We start from the raw sequence: 12,931 nt of genomic DNA on the forward strand, positions 1-12,931 counted from the left end.
TCTGTTGGATTGTTGGTTCTAACTTTTGGTGTATTTATTTTTCTGTAAGGTTCTTTGTTAAACACCAGATCTCTTTACATTCTGCTGGTATTAGTGATTCTCTGATGTTCCTAGTAGGTGGGCGACTGAGACTGATTTTCTTTTCTTTGTCTTGCAAAGTCGAGAGGAGTTGGAGTTTTATGGAGGCAGGTGATTGAACAAAAAAAGAAAGGAATTGGTGGGTGTATTATACATGTACAAGTGTGAGGTCTCCACAATGAAACGGAAGAGCCAGATGGAAAAGTCACTGTAATTTTAAGAGATTTTTTGACTTTTTTCTTGAAATTGCACAGGCATTATGTGAAGGCTAACAATTCATGAGCGGTTTTTGTTTAGAGTTTTGTAAATGTATGTGAGTTTCCCATATGAAAATATGTTGTTGGGAGGTTTCTTTTGTGAGCATCTATTAAAATTTCACTGTCCTTGTCCATTTTTTGAAGTTGGAAGTAACTCACATGTGAGCTAGCGTTATGTGATGTCCACTATATGATATAACATGTTTGAAAAATAAGATATCATATAGCAGACAGAACAAATATAATAGCCAAAATTGATTAGAAAAGATACAAACACCAGATAGAACATGCAGTTCAAACAAAACATAAACAAACACCACACAGGACAGACAGAACTAACCATGGAAGACACAAACATTGGACAGAACGGGTGGATCGGATAAGACAGAAACAAACGTCAGACAGAACAGACAAAATAGACACACACGAAACAAACGCTGGACAAGAAACGCTGGACAAGAAACGTTGGACAAGAAGAACACAATGTTATGTTCTTAAAATCATCAAATGGTGGACAAGAAACATCATTGTCCATGAGGACATGGCATTAGTATAATGGACAGGACGTCCTGTCTGTCCTGTTCCAATGGACAACAATCAAGCGACCTCTTAGAGGTCGTTTGATTGCTGTCCATTGGGACATGACAAACAAGACGTCTTGTTCATTACACTACTGTCCTGTTCTCATAGACAATAGTGTTCTTTGTCCACCGTTTGATGATTTTAAGAACGAAACATTATGTTCATCTTGTCCAGTGTTTGTTTCGCATATGTCCGTTTTGTCTGTCCTGTCTGACATTTGTTTTAACAAAGATTTTCTCATGAACCTCTTTGGGTTTAAGAGGGATGTCAATGGTTCCGATGCATTATGACATTATATTCAAACCCGAATTCAAGTAAACAAATTTGATAATATATATCCAATTACGACCAAACAATCATTATATTCACTCCACAAATTTTATAATCATTATAAAAAACGAAATTTCGTCTATGATATGTGATTGGGACACATAGAGACAAGAGTAGCAACATTACAATTTCCTTCTTTTTTTTCTTCTTGCCCTTTTGTTCTTCAATAAAGTGCTGAAGAAAAGGCTCCGCCTTCATGATGACAAATGGTAAGCAACCAAGGCTGTCTATTTCCTCTCTCGCTCATTCTCTTGTTCTTGGGGATTGCGTATAGGCCATAGGTTACACTTTCTTTTATAGCAGCTACGATCACAGACTCACACAGTACTTGAAATGTAGAGATTCGTCAAACTCAGATGAATTGTGTGACCAAGAGCTGTTGTTGATCTTCCCTTCAAAATTAGCAAGAACACATGATTCCTTGACGCCAAATTCTGGGGGGAAAGGACGCCGGCGACATTCATTCTAAAACATGAAGCTGCTAATCTCGTCAGAAGCCTGACAGAGGACGCACCGTTTGCACGTCTGATCACCATAAATAAAAATTTGTAAAGCAAAATTATATGCCTTATGACATGTCTGATCAGTTCTAAAGAAACATGCTTCAGTTCATGTGCGTAGAGAAAAACTCAACTTCACATATGCAAAATTCCAGCAAAAAAACATATAAATTCAAAAAATTCAAGTTGGCATATGACAATTCTAGCCAAACATAGATAAACCACAAAAATGCAAGCATATACATGAAAATTAAGCAAAAAACAGGTAAACTTACATAATGCAATTCTAGGCAAAAGAGGCAAACTCAAATTTACATATGGTGACTTGATTCTAGACCAATTAGAACAAAATCTCAAATTTATAGATCTAGAGGTAGAAGTTGGCGAGTACTCACTTGTGCTTGATGCGATTAAGCTACTTGAGTCTTCAGCCATCAAGAATCTGCAACCAGATGATAAGTGGTGTGCTTTAGTGCCCTTTCACCTCCCATGTTCTCATTCTTTCTCATTTTTTTCTGCATTTTCATTTTTTCTATTCTCTCTAAACTAAATTCATGTGCACCTTTAGATTCATCGATTCTAATGAAGAGAAAATATCTGAAAATCAGTTTCAGAATAACATGAATAACAGAAGATCCCATTCATTCATTTGTTTGGCATGCGAGCTTGTTCTAGGCATAAAACAGAAACCCCACAATGTTCATGGAGTACTAATAGGGTAGAGTGTACCATCAGTATGTTTGATGATGAAATACACATAATATGTACAAATCGTCAGTCTAAAAAAAGATCAGTTTGTTTTCTAATCTACTCCTACTTACAGTTTTGCACCATTGAGTAGAAGATATCATGTTGATTAGTTCAAGCTACAGTATAGGCCTGTGAGGTAGATGCTTTGGTTACATGCAAGCATGTCTAGATAGAAAAAAAGAACATCCTCAAAACCAGTTCCTTTCGGCAAAGAATCATTCAAGAGGTGAGCACCCTGTGAGGTAGATGCTTTGGTTACATGCAAGCATGTCTAGATAGAAAAAAAGAACGTCCTCAAAACCAGTTCCTTTCAGCAAAGAATCATTCAAGAGGTGAGCACCAAGTTTTTATTCAGAAGGAGAAGAAAAGCTTCAAGACCAAATGGCCAGAACTACATAGCCATTAGCCATGATAGAACAGTTTAACACAAAAGGGCCCATGAAGTTACCTGTCCTCCCAAGAAAAACCCAGTGAGCATCTATTGCATTGGGATCATGCTGACAACAAAAAAATGATATGCCTTGGCTGTGATGATCCACAAGATTCCAAGCTGCACCAATAACAAGAAGCCTATCACCTAGAGATTTGAAAACAATGCCACATCCTCTGCTATGATTCGCTTCCACAGGGACTACACCTAGGTCCTTCCATGAGTTGCTCTGCTTCAAGTAAACTTTCAGTTCGTTTGTGGTTGTTAGGGAACATATAACAAAATTGAACGGGTGCTTTTACCGACAGATGTGCAAGGGGATCAAAACTGAACCAACCAAAAAGAAAGAAAAAAATCAATTCAATCAGTAAATTTCTTAGAAATCAAGAACTAGCAGCAGATTCACGCAAGAATACATTCAGTGAATCCAAGATTATCCATGACCAATAAGCTAAAAGTTAGAAAGGAAGACAACAAAAACGACAAAAATCGTCAAGAATATCTGGAAAGTTGAATCAGAAATGGGGGAAGGGTGCAACAGATGAATCGATAGAGGCACAACAGGAAGAGACGGAAAGTGGCAATTTTTTTGCAGGAAACACGGGAAGGAAATGAGAGTAGTACTCAATGATGAAAGGCAGGACACGGCTGACAATGGAGATGGTGATTCCAGGTTGTCGTGACTAAGAAGTCAGCGATGAACGGCCACTACGACGGCACAGACCGCGACAGTGAGGACGATCTGCACGGTGAGGATGCAATAGATCTTCAGGATGAGAAAGAGAAAGGGCGAGGGCAGCTCGGGGGTGGAGACGGAGGAGAAGGAGCAGCTCGGGCGGAGGCGAAGGAGAAGGAGAGAAGAAAAGAAAGAGAGGGCGAGGCAAGATCGGGGTCGGGGGAGAGTCTGCATTCTCGATACGCTGTTCCCTGGTTTACCACGGAACACATTGGAATGCCTCACCCATTTATACCCCTTGTTCTCCGTTCGTCGTGTCCTAAGCGTTCTCTGTCTGACGTTTGCATCCATTTTACCAAAACATAACGGTGTCTGTTCTGTTCCAGGGTGTTCCAACGCAATCAAACGACCTCTAAGTGTATATGTATCATCCACCCCTCCCTCCTCTCTTACCCTTCCTTGTCGTTAGTGGCACTACAACAGAACTGGGAAACCCCACACTGTTCCTCCTATGGCATTGGTGGCAGACATAGAGGACCTTGCTCCGAATGCTAAATGAAGAAAACTAGTAGTGCTGGCATCTCCAAGTGTTGGTCTGTTCATGTTTAAGTTGCCAATTTCCAATGGTATGCTAGTCATCAGAGCTTCCAAAAGAAGATTTGTGAGTCATTAAGTTGGCATTGTCATGTTTTTTCCTATATTCGATGGGCTTTGGGTGCATTAGGATGCACTAATTTGATTATCAACGTCAGAAGTATGCATTGGCGCTACACTTTGATCGATCGACAGTGGACCTGCATTGATGCTAAGGATTTAGTGCCATGTAGAAGCAGTTAATGCTAAGGACATGCAGCTGATGGCCTTTCACTTCTCCTGGCTAGGCAAGCAGATCACAACCAAAGTCAGACTTGCTCTCTCCCATTCTCTCCCTCTTTTCCTCACTCGCTGATGCTTCATTTGTTCATGTGATGGCTTGGGTGACATGGGAGAAGTATGCATGGAGGCCACATCGGATAACTATGTGTAGATGTTCTCCAATTTCAGGATCGCCGTCATAGCCACAATTTATTACAATGGCCATGACTACATGAATCTCACTACTCGCACACTGTAGACTTGGCTATGTGTTCTTTTTGCCGACCTGATCGATCCTCAGGCGTGCACTTCATTGTTCCATGTCTGCACCCTTGGTGGTTGTGTCTCAGCGAGCAAAAGCATCCGTGGCCACTTGAACACCATCGTTTGCTACCCTGACTTGTTCCTTTCCTACCACCTCATTGATATGTATGCCAAATGTGTCTGGCCATGATTCACAGGGAGAATGTTTGAGGAATTTTTTGAAAGAAATGTAGTGTCTTGGACTGCACTTCTCAGTGGCTCTGATAAAACCGGAAAATAGAACATTCAATGAGGAAATTTTTGTCCCTTTGGAGTGATCTATAACAAGGATAGATGATTTTAGTTCCACCTTATGAAGGTACAAATGCAACACCTGCATGCACTTGCATTTTTTTTTATCAATTCATATCTAATTGCTGCATTCTGCATTGATTGTCATATAATTCGGTAGATTCTTTGTCCTGTGGCAAGAAAAGCACTGAAAATAGTTGTCACAAATAAATAGATTAGAGAAATCTTCACTTTTTGCAAGTTGTATTATAACTTGTATTGCATGAATTTCAAACAGTAGTTGAAGGCGATTTAGTTACTTGAATTTTTCCTTAAAAAATAAATCAGTTTACATACATTCAAGAAGAACACCTTTTGTCCCTCTGAGTTGATAGGAATGAGCCATTTTAGATCCTAAGAAGGCATAATGTAACTCCTCATTGCACTTGGTTTATCTATAGATATGCAAATTGATTGTTATGTAATTAGATGGTTCTTTGTCATGGGTTGCACCCATCAAGCACCAGGTATCCGAATCCAATTTGAACTAGTTACATTCGGTTGAGCAGAGCCAATTTTGTTGGGTAGCAACTTGTACATTCTTTTGGCATTATTAAATCACACATTCCACCACAACCTCAATCCTAAATAACTAGCCAACAAAATCAACTACATTAATATGTTTGCATACTATCACCGTGCAACCAAGCCACTTAAGGTGGAGAGATAGCGATCATTATAAACTTTTAAGCAGGTTAATGTTTGATCTAACGTTTCCCCTTTAGTATTGCCTTTTAGCATGGACATCCTCTCATGGTTCCAGCATTTGGAGTCCCTCTCACTCATCATCCTTGACTATACAGTTTATGTTGAGGATGATAAAAAGGGATATGTTATCTATTGTTTCAAAAAAGAATAGAAGTTCTAAAGCTTGGAACATGTAATATCTCATTAATTAGCCCCTCATCACAGAAAACACGTTAAAAAAAAATAAGAACGTCAAAAATTGGTAACCCGAATAAATCTAGGAAAAAATGTTCCTTTTTGAAAAAAGATGCAAAAAAAGAAAGAAAGAAAGAAAAAATGGTATCTGGGAACCAAAGTAAGCCAGTATATGGGAAATTGACATTGTGGAAAATCCTTTCCTTATTTGTCCTTCGGCATTTTCAACTCGTAAGTGATGATATCAGTTCGGATATTCAGGTGGGTGATTAATTGAGCCTACTTACGCCGTTTTAACTTTCATGTGTGTTGTAAATGAAATATTTTCTCAAAAAATCATGAACGTATATATGCTATCATTCAAGTCTTCGATTAACACGGCTATATCTTGAAATTCTAGAAGTTTCCTTTGTACATTGTTCCCAACCTGCATGGGTTCTCCTTGTTTCATGTGAAGGAGAAGAAACTGATAAGAGAGGCTTTAAAAGACAGAACCTTTCACAGCTCAGTTGTCTCTGATAGGAATATAAAACATATGCTTAGAGCAATGCATAGACCTGAGATTCACTTTGTTGGTGCATTAGTATGATGTAATGAACCAATGGCTGCTTCATGACTTACAGGGTCTTGGAGAGGAAATTTACACAAAAAAGGAACTTACCTCTTCAATTTTCACAGTATGATTCTCTGATGGTGAAAAAGCCTTTGATGGTGACAAAGTCATAAAGTTATTATTCTACATATATCAAAATATGAAAGTGTACTTGGCTACCCATTGCGCTTCAATAGTAATTTAATCTGGTAATGTCATGTATACTGCTTGTTGTATTTCAAATTTGTTACATTTAATATTGTTCCTATTTAAGTTAAATTTATCAAAGTGACTATTACTATTTGCTCATAGTATGCTTCTTATGACTACGGTGAATATGACTTGTCCATGGTCTTAGTAGGCATCGGTGATGGACCTTGGGGTATGATGCACCGATCTGATGACAACATCCCAGCGTTGGTCTTTGGATAATTTTCAGCAATTGGAAACTAATATTTATAGCCACAAGTGTGGGTCTTATGTCTATAGTGGGATCATTGTTCCTGCACTTTGTGAATTTCACAAAAATAATTTTCAAGAATTCTCCCATGTCTAAAATGGAGACAAAATTTGCTCTTCCGGCTCCAAAGTAACATTGGCCTCGCCGACTTGCCGTTTGCCATCCGACATCCACTGTCGCTGCACGGTCGGCCCGCCACCACCACCGCCATCGCTTCACAAAACGGTGCATGCCCTGTAGCTACGAGCCACCACAGTCCACTATCGTTCGACATCCACGGTCTTTTTTGGTTAGAAAATGGTGATCTAGGTCTTTTTAAGGACGGAATTTGCTGGTTGACTCTATTGTTTGGCTGTTTGGTGCATGAATTTTGTTCTTAGTTTATGGAGATCGATCAAAATCGTAAACTTTTTTTTGCGATTGCTTGTCGAATAGATCAACTTTGGGTTCTGTTTATGGAGCTTCTTCATGGATGCAGAGATTTACTTCGTCTTCATTTTTTGCTTCATTTAGATTGCTGAGATGTGCAATTTAGTAGATGTATTGGTGTTTTTTTTGGCTGGATTTTGTCTCCATTTTGATGGTTTTCTCGCTTGCTTAGTTACTGGAATTGAGAAGCTTGTTATTCTAGGCGAGTTGTGTTGTGCTCGTACGTGATTGTGGGCAAGTGGTGCTCGTATGATAGGAAAGCTTGATTGGGTAATAAATTTGATATATGTTGTCATTGTCTTTTTAAGTTGTCTTTTTGGTGTAAATTAAACGTGCTCTCTTGATCTCTCTTAGCCTAATAAACGAGTCCATTTGTTTGAGATTTCCCTCCGCTGAGCTCGTTATATTTGCCAGTTTGTGAATTGTATGTTCAGTTAATTTTGATGGTCTAGGTTGAAGAATTACTGTTTCTGGACTTTGATTCATGAATGAATATGTATTCTACATTAACGTTCAACAACGGATCTTGATTCTCTGGAAATTGGTTTAGAATATGCTCCAAGTCTGAAACTGTGTAGGAGTATAGGTCCTTAATGTTTCCCTTGTTTACTCTTCTAAATATTTAAAAGTACTATGGACATCTTAACTTGTGAGACAATGAGCTACAAAGAAGTTGGTATTAATCATCCTCTCAAATTACATTTCCAAAAGGAATTTAATTTATGCACATATTGTTTACACAACAAATTTTATGTGGTTGCTATTAATTTCATTTTCCAGTTGTTATTTTGTCATTTAACATTTCCAAAACATGACATGCTAAGAAAGTATTTAGGAATATGTTGCTGGGTTGCTTCAAACTTATTTAGTCCTACACATCTGTTTACAAGGTTTTTTCGATCTTTAGGGTTATATTTTTCATATTGGAAATGCTTTCTACCGTGCACTAGCAAGAAGTTTCCTCCTCTTCTGTTTCAAATTTGAGCGATGATTGGTATGGCAGGGGAGGTGGATTTGCGACATGCTTGATTTCATGTCAAGGGCATGATTTTGTGTGTTTCTTCTTTTTTTTTTTTTTTTGGTAGCTTGTGTTCTACTATTGAGATTACCTCATGTAGGATTTTCTGTTGAGGTGATGTTTGTCAAGTTAGATCTGAGCTTGTTGCAAGAATTTTAGTATACTTGTATTCACATCTCTCTGGCTGTTCATATAATCTTCTTTTGCAAGAGATGATTGAATAGTGAATGTACATCTTTGAGGGACTATGGATATTTCTTACCTAATTTTTTGGATTTTGCTATAGTCGCTGTAATGTACATAGCTGATCTGTATTTGATTTTGGTCCATTTAAAAATGAGAAAATACATAGGATCAATCAAATTTAATTAAATTTTTAGTTATTAATGATTTCATATACATGATTAGTGAGTAAAAATTTGATTAGCTTTTTGGTTACTAAATGATTTCATATACATAACGCCATATGAATCTTGGTATCCCTTTCTTTAGTTCATAAGTTGAATGCATACATTAATGCATTTGAATCATTTCATGTGTTTAGCTTGTTTGGATTCCATTCAAATAGTAAGTTGTCTTTTAGCATTGGGAATGAAGAATATTGTCTAACTGTAGATATGAAGAAAAATGAATCTTTTTTCATTTATTGAAAAGGAAGTTGAATCCAGGAGGAAAAGAACTTCAATCGAAAACGTTGGTACAATTTAAGATAAAAGAGTATGCAAAATGCAATCACTATGGTAAATGATTAGGTGGACATGGTTCTAATGGTACTAGTCACTTAAGACGAGATATAGATACATGTGCCAAAAAAACAAGTTACTGATGGAAAACAATAAACTTTGTCATTTAGAATTAGTGAATCTGGTGCAACTTCTTTATACCTACATAAATTTGATATGGAGACTATAAAAAAATGTATGGCTGATCTCTAGTATTATTCAAAGTTTTGTTGTAGATGATACTATTTTTACAAACCCTGGTTGTCCATTCTTCAACAGCTTCCACACAAACATTTTGACTGGTGGCTTGCCAGACCAAGTAGGTCTGGGCTACTTGTTATATATAGCATAATTGGAAGGGCAGCAATTTGTAGTTTTCAAACTTGTGCAGACATAATGTGTAGTTAATTAAGGCCAACCATCCATGTTGCAGTTGTTTTCAAATATCTCCAAACATAATTTTGTGACAGCATCTCTATGGAATTTCAGTTTCAACCAATTAAAGTTGTGATATTATTAAAGAAAATAATAATAATGTTTAGTAACACACCTTTTCATTACAAAAAAGAAACAATTTGCAATCTATTCTTTCATTATTAATAATAACAATTTGCAACGACATGTTTCGTTAAAAAAAAAATTCTATTCCAAACTCACATTTGCAATGGCTTTTTTTTTTTGTTGTGGTAGAGAATTGGCAATGAATCTTTTTTTGTTGCTAATCATTAATTATTAGTAACAAAACATATTTTCATTACTAATTTATCTAGTGTCACGACCTTTACTAACAGTGCTTGTAAGGGGCATTTTTTGTTTATGAAAATCTTTAGCAATGATTATGGTGCATTACTAAAAATTTCTATTGTGCGTTACTAAAAATCTCTCTACTGTTGTAGTGATTTTCACTTCTACAAATCTGAAACTCTTGAAAAATTAAAAGAGTTTGAAAGACTTGTTGAAAAGCAAAATGATTACACTATAAAAATTTTACTCCAGATAGAGGGAGAATTTATTGTCTGATGATTTGATTTTTTTGTTACGCAAAACGAGATTCATAGGTAGTTGATGATAAGAATGACTCCTAAACAGAGTGGTGTGGTAGAAAGAAAGAAGAGAATAGTTATGAAAATGACATGTGGTATGCTAAATGTCAAGCATCTACTTTTGAATTTCTGGGTAGAAGTTGTAGCTACTTCAGTCTATTTATTGGATATTTGACCAACAAAAATAGTTTGAAACAAAAGTCTCTACGAAGCATACAAGACAAGAAAACCAAATATAAGTAATCTAATAATTTTTTGTTCTGTTGCCTATGCTTTGATTGATGCAAGAAATGCTTTAGGCTAGAAAAAAAAGAGTGAAAAATGCATTTTTATTAGTTATAATAATGAATCTTAGGGTTATCAATTGTATGATCATGTTTCAAAGAAATTAATAATTCACTATGATATAGCTTTTGATGAAAATAGTAGTTGAGAATGGAGTAAATAAGATGTTAAGCAGTTGGTGTTTGATGAAAATGCATTTGGCCAAGGCAAGAATAATCAACCGTCATCTAACTCGACACAGCCTCCAAACAACAATGATGGTGGAGAGTCAAATAATGAGAGAACACCACCAAGAAAAGTAGGTTTTCAACAAGATATCTTTAAAAGTGCATTCGCACTTATGGAAACCCTTGAGTTATGGAAAAACATATGAAAATGATAAATGGAAAACATCTATGCAAGAAGGATTGCATGCCATTGAGAAAAATGATACATGGGAACTAATAAATTTACTACATGGAATGAGTCTTACAATTTAAAATGTGCTCACAAAGCAAAATATGACGATAATGAAAATGTAAAAAATATAACTTCAGATTAGTAGCTAAAGGATATGTTAAAAAATGTGAACTTGATTTTTTTGAAACGCATTCTCTCATGGTCAGATCTGAAACAGTTAGACTAATCCTTGCAGTGGCAACACAAAAGGGTTGAAAAGTTTTTCAACTTGATGCCAAATCAATTTTTCAAGTGCGTACTTGAATAAAGTTATTCATGTTGAACAACCGTAAGGTATCATTGCTGTTGGGCAAGAAAAGAAAGTAGACAAATTGGTAACTGGTTGGAATCATACTCCCATCAAAATGGACTTCATCGAAGCAAAAATGAACATACATTATATATAAAAGTAGAAAGTAATGAACTTTTGTTTGTGTGTATATGTTTTGATGATATTATTTATAATGGCTTTTCAACAAAATTATGTGATCAGTTCAGGTTGAAAATGAAGAAGGGATTTGAAATGTCAGATTAGGTCACTTGCATTATTTTTCGGGTCTTTAGGTGAGGCAGACTAATGATAGAATATTTATTTTTCAAGAAAAATAGGCAGATGAATTATTGAAGAAATTTAATTTGGATAAATGCAAGAACAGTTCTACTCCTACGAATACAAGAGACGAACTCAAAGTTGATGGTAGAACTACTAAAGCAAATAGGAACATGATATCTTTTTGAAGCATTGTGTGGAGCTTAGTATATTTGGCACATAGATGACCTCACATTATGTCTGCAGTTGGATTGATTCCTACATTTATGTGTAAACAAAATGTTCCTCATCTTGGAGCTACAAAAAGAATGCGGCACTATATTTGAAGAACCTCAAATATTTGTTATTTGGTTGAAATTAGTCACTAATTTAAAATTATATGGTTTCTCTTATAGTGATTGGGTAGGTCCAATGGGGGATAGTAAAAGTATGTGTGGGTGGGTGTTCATTATTGGATCCAGTACCATGTCTTAGAGCTCAAAGAAACAAAACTCTATCATCTTTTGAAGCAAAATATGTTGTTGCAACTTGTCAAGCTATTTAGATGAGGCGTATCCTTAATGATATGCAGATTTAGTAGATTTGGCCTACTGAAATTTTCTGCGATAACAAACTATTCTATGGCAAAAAACCCAGTATTGCATGGAAGGACAAAACATATTGAACGCAAGCATCAGTTCATTTGTGAAGTTGTTACCAATGAAGTAATGTCAGTGAGCTATTGGAATACATATAACCAAGTTGTATATGGTCTTACTAAGACGTTATCTTTATCTCAAGTTTGTTAAATTTAGAGAGTTGATGAGAACATTTGAGTTACCACATCAAGGGGGAGAAAGCGTAGCTTGATCTGTTGAACAAGTCATAGTGGTCAATCAAATTGCCGTAGTTATTGTCCATTTATGGTTCATGCGAGAGTTCTAGTTCATTGGTTTTCATGGTTAATTAATATGTTGGTATGGGATAATGTCATCATGTATCGTACTGGTGTCATAATGATAGTTATGGTCCCTGCATATGTTACAAAAGGTCTCTTTGTTTTAAGAGGAATGGTAAAATATCTAGTAAGCAGAACTCAAGAAACTTACTTGCATTGTAATTGTATAGTAATGATGAGAGTAATGGTGTTGCTTGAAGAATAGTGGATAAATAATAGGGAAAAATAAATAGAGATAGTGTGGTTTTAATAATGGGCATTTTAAGGTTTAGGAGTTACTTACATCCTATATGTAATGTATATACCCATGTTCAGTTGAGGCAAAGAATGCAACGAAATGATGTGAAGTTTGCCAAGTGTCTCTCTTTAGTTTGCTTTATCATTTTTAATTCCTGGAGGTTCTTGTTCATATACTCAAGAAAGTCCAACACAATGAAGCAAATGAAAATCAGTACTTGATTATCTTAAATTCCAACAAGATATTTTTTGTTACCCTTTTGGGGATTATTGGGGCAATTATTTC

General features: G+C 36.1%; 1 long non-coding RNA gene across 1 annotated transcript; it reads right to left on the bottom strand.

Annotated features, from left to right (window-relative positions):
• Nucleotides 1–1,197: 1,197 nt before the first annotated feature.
• Nucleotides 1,198–3,844, bottom strand: LOC116266748 (uncharacterized). Its single transcript, XR_004175419.2, has 3 exons — nt 2,946–3,844; nt 2,143–2,189; nt 1,198–1,772 (listed from the first exon to the last, which is right to left on the bottom strand). It is a non-coding gene; the product is annotated as an uncharacterized LOC116266748 (long non-coding RNA).
• Between the last annotated feature and the right edge of the window lie 9,087 nt (nt 3,845–12,931).

The sequence above is a fragment of the Nymphaea colorata genome, chromosome 13 (genome assembly GCF_008831285.2).
Source record: "Nymphaea colorata isolate Beijing-Zhang1983 chromosome 13, ASM883128v2, whole genome shotgun sequence".
Taxonomy (NCBI): Eukaryota; Viridiplantae; Streptophyta; class Magnoliopsida; order Nymphaeales; family Nymphaeaceae; genus Nymphaea; species Nymphaea colorata.